The sequence below is a fragment of the Amphiprion ocellaris genome, chromosome 1 (genome assembly GCF_022539595.1).
Source record: "Amphiprion ocellaris isolate individual 3 ecotype Okinawa chromosome 1, ASM2253959v1, whole genome shotgun sequence".
Lineage (NCBI taxonomy): Eukaryota > Metazoa > Chordata > Actinopteri > Pomacentridae > Amphiprion > Amphiprion ocellaris.
Window position 1 is genome coordinate 6,836,337 of NC_072766.1, and position 12,215 is coordinate 6,848,551.

The 12,215-nt window shown below is 37.5% G+C and overlaps 1 long non-coding RNA gene across 1 annotated transcript in view; it reads right to left on the minus strand.

Moving 5' to 3' along the window:
* Positions 1–345: 345 nt before the first annotated feature.
* The window catches only part of LOC129348781 (uncharacterized), a 145,647-nt gene continuing 133,777 nt past the window's right edge, over positions 346–12,215 (minus strand). The window contains exon 3 of the long non-coding RNA XR_008601476.1: positions 346–7,746. This is a non-coding gene — a long non-coding RNA (uncharacterized LOC129348781). The remainder of the gene's footprint in view (positions 7,747–12,215) is intronic.

Genomic DNA, 12,215 nt, shown 5'->3' on the forward strand with positions numbered 1-12,215 from the left:
AAAATAATCCACTAATTACTGTAAGCTTAATACAATCTGGCAGTGCAGGCTCTCCTCTTGGGGCACCCAATTTGCTGTCCAAATGCACCCCCAGAAGTTATATGTGGAAACTGGTGTAATGGATATGTCATGAGTGGCCACAGTCTTGTGATCACGCACTCCCCATGGATCAGAAGACAATTTTGTGTTTTCTTATTTTTTTCCTGACAACTGTAGAAAAAATAGGAGGAAAAAGTACACTAGTCAAGTGGAAATTGTTAAAAATGTAGCATTTTATTCAAATGACGAACCTGTACCTCAAAATAGTACAGCACTTGACTAATTAAAATGATTCTAAATTTTACATTCCACAACTATATTTGGCCATCAACAAAGTACATTTAATCATGCGCTGTAAAATAAAAGCCAAGGTTTTTTGGAAACAACAATGTCATTATTCCATCAAGTTTCTAAATATCTCACTCATATGTTTGAGGAGAGTGCAAATGGCAATGCAAAAACAATTTAACACATGAAAGACAGCTGTGGCTGATTTCAAACCATTTTTCATTGAGGCCACACCAAGTATAAATGCAGTTTAAATGGGAATACAAATAATACTGGGAGGTTTTGAAGTACAATAGTTTATTGTTAGACTCCTAGTCTTTGCAAACAAGAGTTTGCATATATGCACTCAGTCAACCTGGATGAATAAAATCCACTTGATGGGCGCTGTCGGTATAAAAAGGCCGGCGGCGACTGTGCTCCTCTTACACTCAATTTCAGGAGGTAAAGTGACAGTGAAGAGTCACTTTTATCTGACGACAAACGGGTCAAGTGCTGCTGTACTGCCCCAGCTTGGTCACTACAGTTAATCCTCAATGGCTCTTCTTTATATGCCAAGGACACCACTGCTGTGATTGTGTTGTTCAGACCGCCATGCTTCATCAGGTGAGAGATGGCAACAGCAATGAACGCACTTCTCGGGGTACATCCTGATGACAAAAACGACTTGGTGCTGCTCAAAGAAACAAAATGACACCCCATTTTCTTTCTCCGGAGCTGTGTCATGCTGTCACTTTTCAGCCTCTCTCATCACTGAGGCCTAAATTATGCTGCTGTCACCATGGGGAAGTCCAGCGTTTCGTGTCACACCATCTTACACAGAGTCTTCATGACACAGCCAGTGATTCAAACGGTAAAACTGGGCATCACGACCAGAATGCAAAACAAAGGACACAGAACGCATTAGTGCTTCCAAATTGATACATCAGCTACTAAACTAATTATTGTTTTTAATTCAATCCAAGTTTGTCATTATGACCAGTTGAGAAAGTTTCATTCCAAATTTGTAACTCAGCTGTAGATGATGTGTCTTATTCACACAGAGGAAGGAATGATTAGATAGCAAAAGGAAATTTTAATTAAACATTTTGTCCATTAATGGTTGATAACGTAACAATAGGAAACTACAGAAAGCCAAATATGCCAGAGATTTATACCATACTGTATTACTGCTAGGCAATGCAATTCCAGGTTTTTAATTAAGTCCTGCTAATCAGCATGCAAACATTATTTCTACAGGCATTCTTATAAGAGTTCTACCTTTATTGTTGAAAGTGCCAGATGTTAGATTACTTCCCCTGTTATTGCTACATGCCACGTTCTGTGCTATCAGACTGTCCCCCCAGTCAATTGTAGACACTCCATTACTCAGACAAAAGTGGCTGTTGAGGCAGTAGACCTTTGCCCTTGGATTACCATACTGAATATCTTCTCTGCAGCATGTGCAAGTGACCATTTCCTGATGGCATCTTCTTCTAATCTAAGAACCTCGGTCAACTGTTCAGCCTGTGACTCTTTCAGAATATTAAATTTCTATTGTAGTGAATGAATGTTATAGATGTGTTCTCCCCCCCAAAAACTGGAAAAGAATGTAGAAAAAATTGACTGAAATGGTTAAGCAAGGTTGGGCCTGATGAATAGAGATTGCTTTGAGTCCTGTGTGTCATTGTTGCTTGACCGAAGTGAAAGCCTTGACATGATTAATCATGGCAGTCTGGATGATGAATTGAGAGATTGCATTGATATCTGTGGAACAGTCCTGGACTAGAATCAAAGAGAATCTATGCTTTAACTTAAAGCCCCTACATCTTGTACAATTGTAGTGATGATAGTGGCTTTATCGTATTTGGTACAAAGCAGGTTCTTCATGTAGCAAAATGAAAAATAAAGGTGGAGATTATAGAATAGAGTCGACATAATCACATTTTTAACCTAAGCTTAACTATGTGGTTGTCATGCATGAATATATTAAAGCATGGGAATGAACTTTTTTTAAAAATGTTGTAATTTACTGTATCAGACATTATCACCTAGCACTCACTCTATTGCCATTTTTCCTGGTGATAGTTTTGTTTAGCAGAAAATAGCACACTCTTAAGAAACACCAAAAATCTGCTGTGCAAAACAACTTAATCTTACGGTTCAGGGTGAGAGTTCAAACCAGGATATTGTTCTCCGCAAACTACCACTGTGCCAACAGAGAAAGCATTTGTTATCTCCATTTTGCCTCTTTGTTGAGTCATTGATCTGTACTTGCTGCCTTGTTTATTTCCTTAATTAAATCGCTGTGTCATGCCCCGAAAAAGGAAAAAGATCAGACTTTTAAAGTGTACCAAAATACGCTGCCAAAAACAATTACTGTGCCACTGCTTTGTATGTTCACTAATGTATCTGACTTTGTGCTTTTTGCCATCTCTCCTTCATTTTCAAAAGTACCAATACCATCTGTTTTCTTTGAGGCTGAGGGACAATGAATGGTACGAGAAAGCTTTTTTCCCTCCTCCTCCTCCTTCTGCACAGTCTGCATGAGCTGCTTTCTCCCAGCTCAACAACTTTGGCAGGTTTTTGTTTGAAACTGGATCTTTTTTTTTTTTTAACATACTTATTTGACAACAATTTACATCATGCATTAGTTCCATTATAAACCACTATGGGCGATAGAAAAGCCATTTGGAAGCAACCTGATTACAGAAGGTGCTTCTTATAGGTCATATTAAAGTACATTTTGCAGCTCATCACTTGTGTTTTTATGCTTTGGACAAGTGCCTGACATTTGACAGATGAAGTGTCAAGAATGTATTGCTAGTTGGCTGAGGTCTTGATGCCAGCTCTGGGCTCTTCAACATGTGTGAATAACAGTTTGGACTTCTATCACTTCATATCAATAGTGATATACCATGAAGGGTGAGAGATCAGCCACATGTCAAAATGCAACCAATAAATCTAGTGGAAGTATGGTGGCCAGGAGTTCACGTATCAGAAAATGCATCTTAAATCTGTTTGATATTTTTACAAGAAGGTGGCAAAATCCCTCCACTTTTAAACTTTAAACTAGCTACAAGCAGTCTGTAGATGAAGTGAACTGGAAGTGCCTCGCAAAATACCTTTGGCAACACTGTGCCTATGTTGAGAATAAGTTGAATATCAAAGCTCTGGTGGGGCTGCAAAAGCATTTCTACTCACCACTGGGGCTGAAATACACACAGTCCTCATGGGAGAAACTCACACAAAGAGCAGAAAAGGGTGTAACAGTATGAGGCACAGAGTGTAAATTCCACAAGTATCTTACGCACTTCAATACACCTGGCTGTGAAAATGATGACATCTGGTTCATTAGAACATATTGTTCAGCAACAAAATGCACTTTTGATCACACCTGTTGCAGTATGTTACCCCCATTATCAAATTCATCCATCAACTGAGACATCTTTTCCCCACCACATGTTTCATGACTAACACTTGTAACTCTCACGTGTTGCCGATTTGCAGCAAAATGTCATTCGCATTATGTGAAATGACTGTTTTTGTCTGGAATGTACAGACTTGTTTCACTCAGTTGCTTTGAAAATGAAAGACCAAAGCGGTGCCAGCATACGGGCAAAAAAGTCGGCACTCTTCTCTGCAGAGAAATGGGAAGAGAACAGATTTTTTCTTCACTTTTTTCACATAGAGTGACTCAATTTCACGCTCCATTGGCATATCTGGGGTGACGCGCCATGAAATCAGTCCAATTCTGGGATTTCAGAGGAACAGTATTTTGAAACCTCCTGAGATATGTGGCCATATTACTTTCTCCACCTCCGGACAGATTACACTATTATGTGACAGTAGCAAAGGTGAAACTGGTGATAATACAGTATGTTCTCTTCTTTGGTAAACTGGTTTCTAACAACTCTCCGAACAGAAACTATTGAGCAAATCACAAATGATTTAACTAAAGGTGTCAGTTCGTTTATCATTTATCAGTTCATCTGTCACTTATTTTCACATTGAAGGTGTAGAGTAAATAAATAGGAAAATAACTTGGGCTTGCTGATGCACTTTGCTTGTGACTTCTTGAAAACTCCCTTTAAAATCTAGTGCATACAACATATTCTCTCTGTTTTACAAAGCTCTTAATAAGCTGATGAGATTTTACTTTTAAGAATTAAATGAAAGGGGGCTCTTGGGATGCCAAATTTGATATTAAAAATACATTTAAGGCCCTCCATGTTTGACCTATTCAGTCAAGGGAAAGCTTCAGATCATTCAAGCCAATTAACATTCATTAAGCAGTCAAACATTTGACCTCTTAATGCATTTATTACAATACACCATTGTGTTTGCAGTTGTGATTAATACACTCAGTTGCCAGATTGCCAGTTATGAGCTACACCTTGCTAAATGAATGGACTTTAAAACAGTAGCTCTGCAGGTCAGGGTTTTAAATGTTCAGTTTTTGCTTTAACTGTTTGGAGGCATGATTAAAGAGGAACATTTTGAAGCTTTTATCTTATTTTGCAGGTGGTGGAGTGGATAAAATCTATAATGTTCGGCCAATCGGTAAAAGCCTCCACCTTCCCAGAGAGATCATCTAAAAAAAAAAAAAAAACACCCAATATACACTTATACATATGAAATTATTTGTGACATAATAACCATAGCCACCTTTTTAAATGCATTTTTAGCGAGTTTGAAATTGTACTCTTTGATTTTCCAGTTTGGTCATTTTTACTGGAAAAGGGCTTTTCAAAAACTGGATTCAACTGCAGGGACAGAGTCACTTTCAAGGCAATGAATAACTGGGACTAAGCAGCAGGAGATCAGCAGGCAGCAGGGCGGTGGGGGGGGGATTCTGGCTGAAGGCAAAGAGGAGTGAACACACTGCTGGGAAAGACTGTCGGCAACTGAAGAGTGCAAGCTTGAGTCAAGAGAATACCAGCTGGTGATAAAGGCTGGCAGGTGACTGAGGAGTGCAAACTGGAGACTGGTGGACAATGGGGCAGGCAGGATGTGGACACAACCAGGGGAAGTGAAAATGAGTGGGAGGGGAAAAACCACACAGCGGCAAACACTGGAAATAATTCAAAGGTAAGTTGGGATTTCAAGGTGGAGATTCAAACTATCGCACCCGTTGTCAGCGCAACAAGACAAATTGACAAACTAAAAAAGGGGAGCTGGAGTCGCTGCCCTAAATCCTCTGGAGCAATGAGCAGCAGCTGGGGATTAATCAAGGAGATGCAGAACAGCTGGGGCTGATGCAAACCTAGAATACACACAAGAAGTGAACCAGCCATGACAGGCTTTGATACAACTTTGGCTTCGCCTTTGCGGAGTTAATTACTGACAGGAAGCTTGTATGCTACGAAATGTATAATACACCCGCATACCCCTGCAATGTATGTAATGGTTACATGAAATTTCTATTTGTATCATCAGTCCCTGTGGCTTAAACAAAATTTCTCCCACACCTTCACGCTAGAGAAAACTTCAAGCAAAAACTCCTGTTTTATTTGCTGTTGCCAGCTAAACATGCGCAGCAGAAAATAGGGAACTGTGGCTGATTTCCTTTCTGTTAGGCCTCCACCCATTTGTGGTGCAAATACAGAAACTATTGTCAGGTTAACAGATGCTGATAAAAAAAAGTTTGTCACTTGTCTAATAGAGAAATGTGTTCGTAATATTTTTACTTCATTCTTGGTGACAAGAATTTTAAAGCTGATACTGAAATTTTGAGATGTATTTGAATCCAGTTCCTTTTCTTGCTCTGAGATTTGTCCCTTAACTGTCTAATATATCGACTGTTGCAATCAAATTTAGACAATGGCCTTAACATGCAAAGTATTCTACTGTTATGAATAAAATATAGAAACTAAAAGCTTGTTTAGAAGTCAAAAATAAGCATATTGGAGTTTTTCTAAGTACATAATATTTAATCTACTGATTGTATTAAAGATGAATAAGAGAATATTTCTTCAAAAACCCGATTTTCAACCCCAATTGAGATTATTTAATAATATCCACCACCTTTGCAGCCCAGTCTCCACAAAACTACATCCTAAGCAACTAAGCTGCATTCTAAATTATGTTTTAAAAGAAACATATTTTCTGCAGGATTAGGTTAGTTTGTATTATATCACAAATATATTTCCAAACAACATACAGTATAATTGCCATTTTTACTGCTGCTATTGTACGGTTGATATTGTTCTGTGTCCAACTGCTCTACGTGCCTTGAATTGCCTCAAGGGGACAAATAAAGTCTTTTTAATTGAATTTATTTTACTACTTAAGTGTTGCCTCTTTCAGCCAGCCAATCATATATTCGATGGTAATCCAGAAAATTAAGGTGATGCTCCAAACTTGTAGTGAAAGGCTTGTGTTTTAACCTAGATAATGACATTTTACCTAAAACCAAATTTTGGCGCCTAACCTTAATCAAGCCTCTAACATTTCAGTGTCCAACAATCGAATCACATAGTTTAAGTGTTGGTTTATGGTAAACATAGTCAGAAAGAGAGTAAAGACCAACAGAACAACCAAAAACAACAACAAACCAACAAAACTTAATTCTTAGACTGATGGTATCATGTCCATTACAGGACATGAACTTTGCTCTTCTATGTAAAAGTGCAGTTGCTGGTTTATTCCCCAAGCATTGCTTGTTCAAACTGGCCCCTTTCCCACCATAGCACATTTACAAATTCTATTTATTTGAAAACACAATTATCTTTCTTTCAAAACATATTTGAAAATGCAATTTAGTTGTAGAGGAACATACTGGGTTGCAGTTTGAGGTACCGCTGAATATTTCTTGAAAACTCCTTTTGAAATCTAGTGCATACAATGTATTCTCTCTGTTTTACAAGACTGGTAATAAGCAGATGGAATTTTTCTTTTAAAAAGTAAATGAAAGGAGGATCTGGGATTTCAAAATTGATATTAAAAATACATTTAAGGCCCTCAATGTTTGACCTATTCAGTCAAGGGAAAGTTTCGGAACATTCAAGCCAATTAACTTCCATTAAGCAGTCAAACATTTAGACACTAGAGTGTTTCTAGTAGTTCCTCACAAACTTCTGACCTCTCATTTGTAAAGGTTTCCAGCTTTAATTCTTTAGTTTCAGTGCTCCCCCTAATTTCTTTGATACCCACCAGAGACTTGCAGCATGATTCAAATCTGGTTCCTCAGGTTGCCACACAAAGACATTTTGAACAAGGATTCCTGAACCAAGCTTTGGGTCACTGATTCTGAAGGTACTTGGAAAAGTTCTCAGCCTTACAAGAAAACCTTACCTGAGAAAGAGTGTTCTTGCGTTATTTTTCAGCAGTCTCCTTTAACTTTAATGCACCGATGTTCAAGCTTCACTGTCTCTTCATTAAGAAGGTCACATCTTGAGCCTTCAGATTCTCCTCCACAGCATGCATGGCTTCTTCATCAATCTGAAAATGGCGACCAAATGAGTAGGATTTCAGTTTGAGAAACAGAAGTTACACAGTGCAGGTCAGTTGAGTAAGGTGCATCAAGCAACAATTTAAAACCACACGTAGCTGCTTCTGCCACCTGAACTGTGTGGATGGTTGTATTGTGCTGGAGCAACAGCATCCAGCTTGAAGCTTTCCTCTCCTTTATTTGATTTTTTAAATATATTTGAGTTTTTCTGGACAGTGATATAAGGCTTTATGGATGTTAGGCCCCTTGTTTTCAGGTGAAGCTGAAAACTTTTCAAAGCACCTTTGTAGACGTGTCCTTGAGACTGTTGGTTTGCTGGATAGTCAACTCATTTTTAATTAAATGTGCATGCTGAGGATATCACATTCTTCTTGAAAATGCCATGGTAATTCAAACAGACCAACATGCTAGACAAATTATGGACAAGTACGACAGTATCTTGCTCATACAGGCCTTGCCCTTCTGACACCAGATTCAAGAACCAAACATTTTGAGTTTAATCTCATCACTACTTAGAACTGTACAAGCTTAACCATGTTATTCTTGTATTAAAGTTTACCTTTCTGGGCAGAAAATCATTGTTTGTCTAATATTTTTCTTATAGTTTGCACTGATATTTTTGTGTGTCTCTTCATCAGGTCCACCTCCAAGTGTTTGGCAGTAATATGTTTAGTTTTTTTCTCCGCTGCTGTTTTCAAATGTCTGATTCCCCTTAGAGAAATGTTGCTCTTTCATCTGCACCCAGGAAGGTTTGCTGCTGTAGCATGAGTTGTAAACCTGTGCATGATGCTGCCAACTGTATCTCTGGGGGCATGGAAATGTTTTTTTTCTTTTTTTAAACCATTACATACACTTTTGGTGTAATGAAATAATTTCTTCTCTTGGGTTTTGAGACAGCTCCTTTATCTTAACCGCATTTGCTACTTCACTTTAACATATGCCTAAGCAGAATTCTTATCTGTGTAAGCAAAGTTGAAGCGAATTCAGAATAGTTGCAGAGTTCTCAAAAACTTTACTCTATTTTGCATTAATTTGATGGCCTTACATAGTAGTTAAGGATTTAAAAACATCAATATTATATAGGGATTTATTGTTACAGGGGTGGATTAGAAGAAAGAGTGAGAAAAATTATGTTAGCATGCCTGTTATCAATTTGATTCCAACACTAAATTCCTGCTCATGACAGCACTTTAATATGTGAATCCTTACTTACTTAGCAGAATAGAATATATGCCCTGCCTGCAATAGAAACTATTCTCTCTCCACACACTTGCACACATAATGGTTTTTCTGATTTCCATTATGAATGGTTCATTCATACTTTTCTGGAACCCGCTGAACTGAACTCCCTCAGCAGGCTAGTGGAAGCACATGGGATTGAAATGCTTCTATCTGTATGAAGCTTACATATAAATGTACCTTTTTATATGAAATATATTTAGTTCAAAACATGATTTAAGTGCTCCATTAAAGGTACTCAGCTATCACTGGATTACTCTGATACTGAATAAACCCTAAAAATGTACACTGTGTGTACTTGGACAGGAATGGTAACATTTCCGAACTTGTTTTTTAGGACAGGAGTCATGGTACATAGTAAAATGAATTGTTAAAGACTCCTGGTAAAATGAATTTTTTTACCTTAACAGATGCTGTAAGGAAGACAAACAAAGAGTTAATGCAATGACAGCATTTTGCAAAAGCAGTGCACTATTGACAGCCTCAGAAAAATGGATTCATGTAACGAATCCTGTCAACTTTCAGAGTGACACTTTATGTGTAATTACTCCACCTCAGAATTGGTTTCCAGTTTGATTGACTGAATTACTCAATTTTACAACTTGCAATTGTGCAGTGTAAAGTAATTTTCAGATCCACACATTGTAAAAGAAATTAACAATGTAGAGTTATACCTAAGGCATTTTAGGATGGGAAAAGATTATTATCACAGAGAAAAAAAAATCCTAAATATGTGCCTCTGGTACACAAAAAGGAGTTTTTAGGGGTTTAACCAATACGCTGGGCTCACGTTGCTGCCCACAAAGCAATGTCACATGTTTGTTCCTTGTAGACCGTTCTATTTGTCCACGCATATGAAGTCCTTTAACATGGCATTTTACAAAACATTCTGTTGGAAAAAGACACTTACACTGATGTTAAAACTCATATTCATTGCATGAAATCAAACAGCACCATCTAGCCAGTGCTCTTTCACCAAACTTATCAAGAAGACAGAAACTTTACAGTCACACACATCAAATAATCATTAAATATCAAACAGAATTTTTTTCCCATGTATTTTCAACTTGTTTTGTTTGATCTAGATGTGCTAGCAAATAACAAATTGCTTTTTTCTCTCATTTTTCAACATTTGATTTGATTTGGATTGTATTATGAATCCACTGGCATGAATTGAAGATGTTCTTGTTAATACAAAAGCGCAACAGTTTGGTAACCTTAAGAAGTCCTTGCATTGTATAAAGAAATGTCTCTTTTTGGTACATGCAGAAATGATAAAAACTCCTCACTGAGCTAACACTTTCTCTGATTATAGTTTTTATGAACTGACAGGGGCATAATACTAAGCTCAAAATCCCTTTTATCTCCTGCTGATTACCTCAAATTTACATACCCTTACAGCATTTAAGTGTTTAACCTAATGTCTTTGTTCTTGCTTGACCAGGGATATTTTCAGGCTCTCAGACGTTCGTTTGTTACTGCCTTTCCCTTCAATAACACTGACTCCGAAAGCAGGTTTTTAATACATTTTGAAACAGATTTCAAACAGGCGTGTTTAATGATCATCTTTGTTCTTCTGGTAGTAACCTGGATGCCTGCTGAGTTTATATGTGATTTATCCTGGAAAATACGGTACAGATTTGCACAGTCTGTCAATTAACAATTTCCTTTTTTATTAGTTGTTTTCCAAACCACTTAGAGCACCTGTCAGAACTGGCCGGATGTGTTGATTATGAAGCAGGCACAGCCATCGAAAACTGAACAATCTTCTTGATGTTTTGCATGTTTTGGCTAACTATTATTCAGTAAATATGTATGGTTGGTCCATGTCATATGAAATCTCAGTAAGAAGATATTGATTTGGCTTGTATTCATATTAGTGTGATACTTATCCACATTAATGCTCGTCATATTCTTACATAAGACAAAATTGCAAAGTGAGACTAGCTTTGTTAATGTTTTGAAAAATCATTTTTTTTTCTGGCTGTGGCTTAATTTCATCAGCTCATCAATGGTTTCTCTGACATGTGGCTAGAAAGCTATGAGCTAACGCATCTCAAGGCTGTATTTCAAGTATTTCTTTGCTTACCTTACCTTTCTTTACAAACTTACAAAGCAAGTAGCAGATTGCACCAAAAATAAGGACAAAATGCTGATTCAAATTCAGAACACTGGGGCTCACCGTGAAAGAAATTAACTTTAAACTCACATGGATTAATCTGAGAAGACATCCCAATAAACCTAATGCTTTGGGTGTTTTTACCTTTCCTATGAACTAGTGAAATTACATCGCTGTTATCCATTACTACTTTCTTTCAGGGTCTAAAAGTGAATAGCTCCAAGTGTGATACCTTCTTTTTTTTAAAAACATCATCATCCCACACTGGAGATTTTCAGTGATTGTCTCGAGTCCATCAGAAAGTGTCGAATGTCTGGAAGGTGAAACCAGACCTCTTCTTTTTGAGAAATTTTAGTTGGACAGTGGACAGATGGCTCCACATTCCCTCTTTTTTCTGGGAAAAGTCTAATAACGCTAAATGATTAGGATGAGTATGATCAAATTCGGTCACACTTTGCTGTCATTACTCATGGCAGTTCCTGTGATACATTTCCACAAGTGGGTCTGCCGTGACCATGAAGTTCTGATAATTAGGATTACAGTCCATGTTACATTTAATGATAATGTCAGACCAAAGGAAAATAGTATTGATGAACTTGAAAAGAACTGACGCCCACAAATTAAAAAACATTTCATGTTCACATCCGTTTGATGTCCACAACCACAGCAGTCCAAAAACTAACCTAACTTGAAACTGAACTTTTTAATTCATAGGACACCCAAAAATCAACACTCATAGTGATATTCAGTTTATGCAGAGGAAAGTGTAGCCACGGCCAATACTTGTTTATATTAGATGAAGCATGAGAGCAGCCAGAATTTCGATCTTTCATCACAATTACACACGACTATAAGATACACGACATAGCTGACGCATGTGCTTTACTGCAAAGAGTTCATCACCATAAACTCGACAGAAATTGATGCCTTCACTTCATCCTTAGACAGATCAGACTTCACATCCTGCAACGCTCCACCTCATCGTACTGTCAATCTAAATTCGAGCAATATCTTAAACAATTTTTTTACGATATTTTAATCACTGATTTGCAACTCATAATCTAACTTGAGAGTCCTCTAGAGAAAAAAAATTAGCAGAAA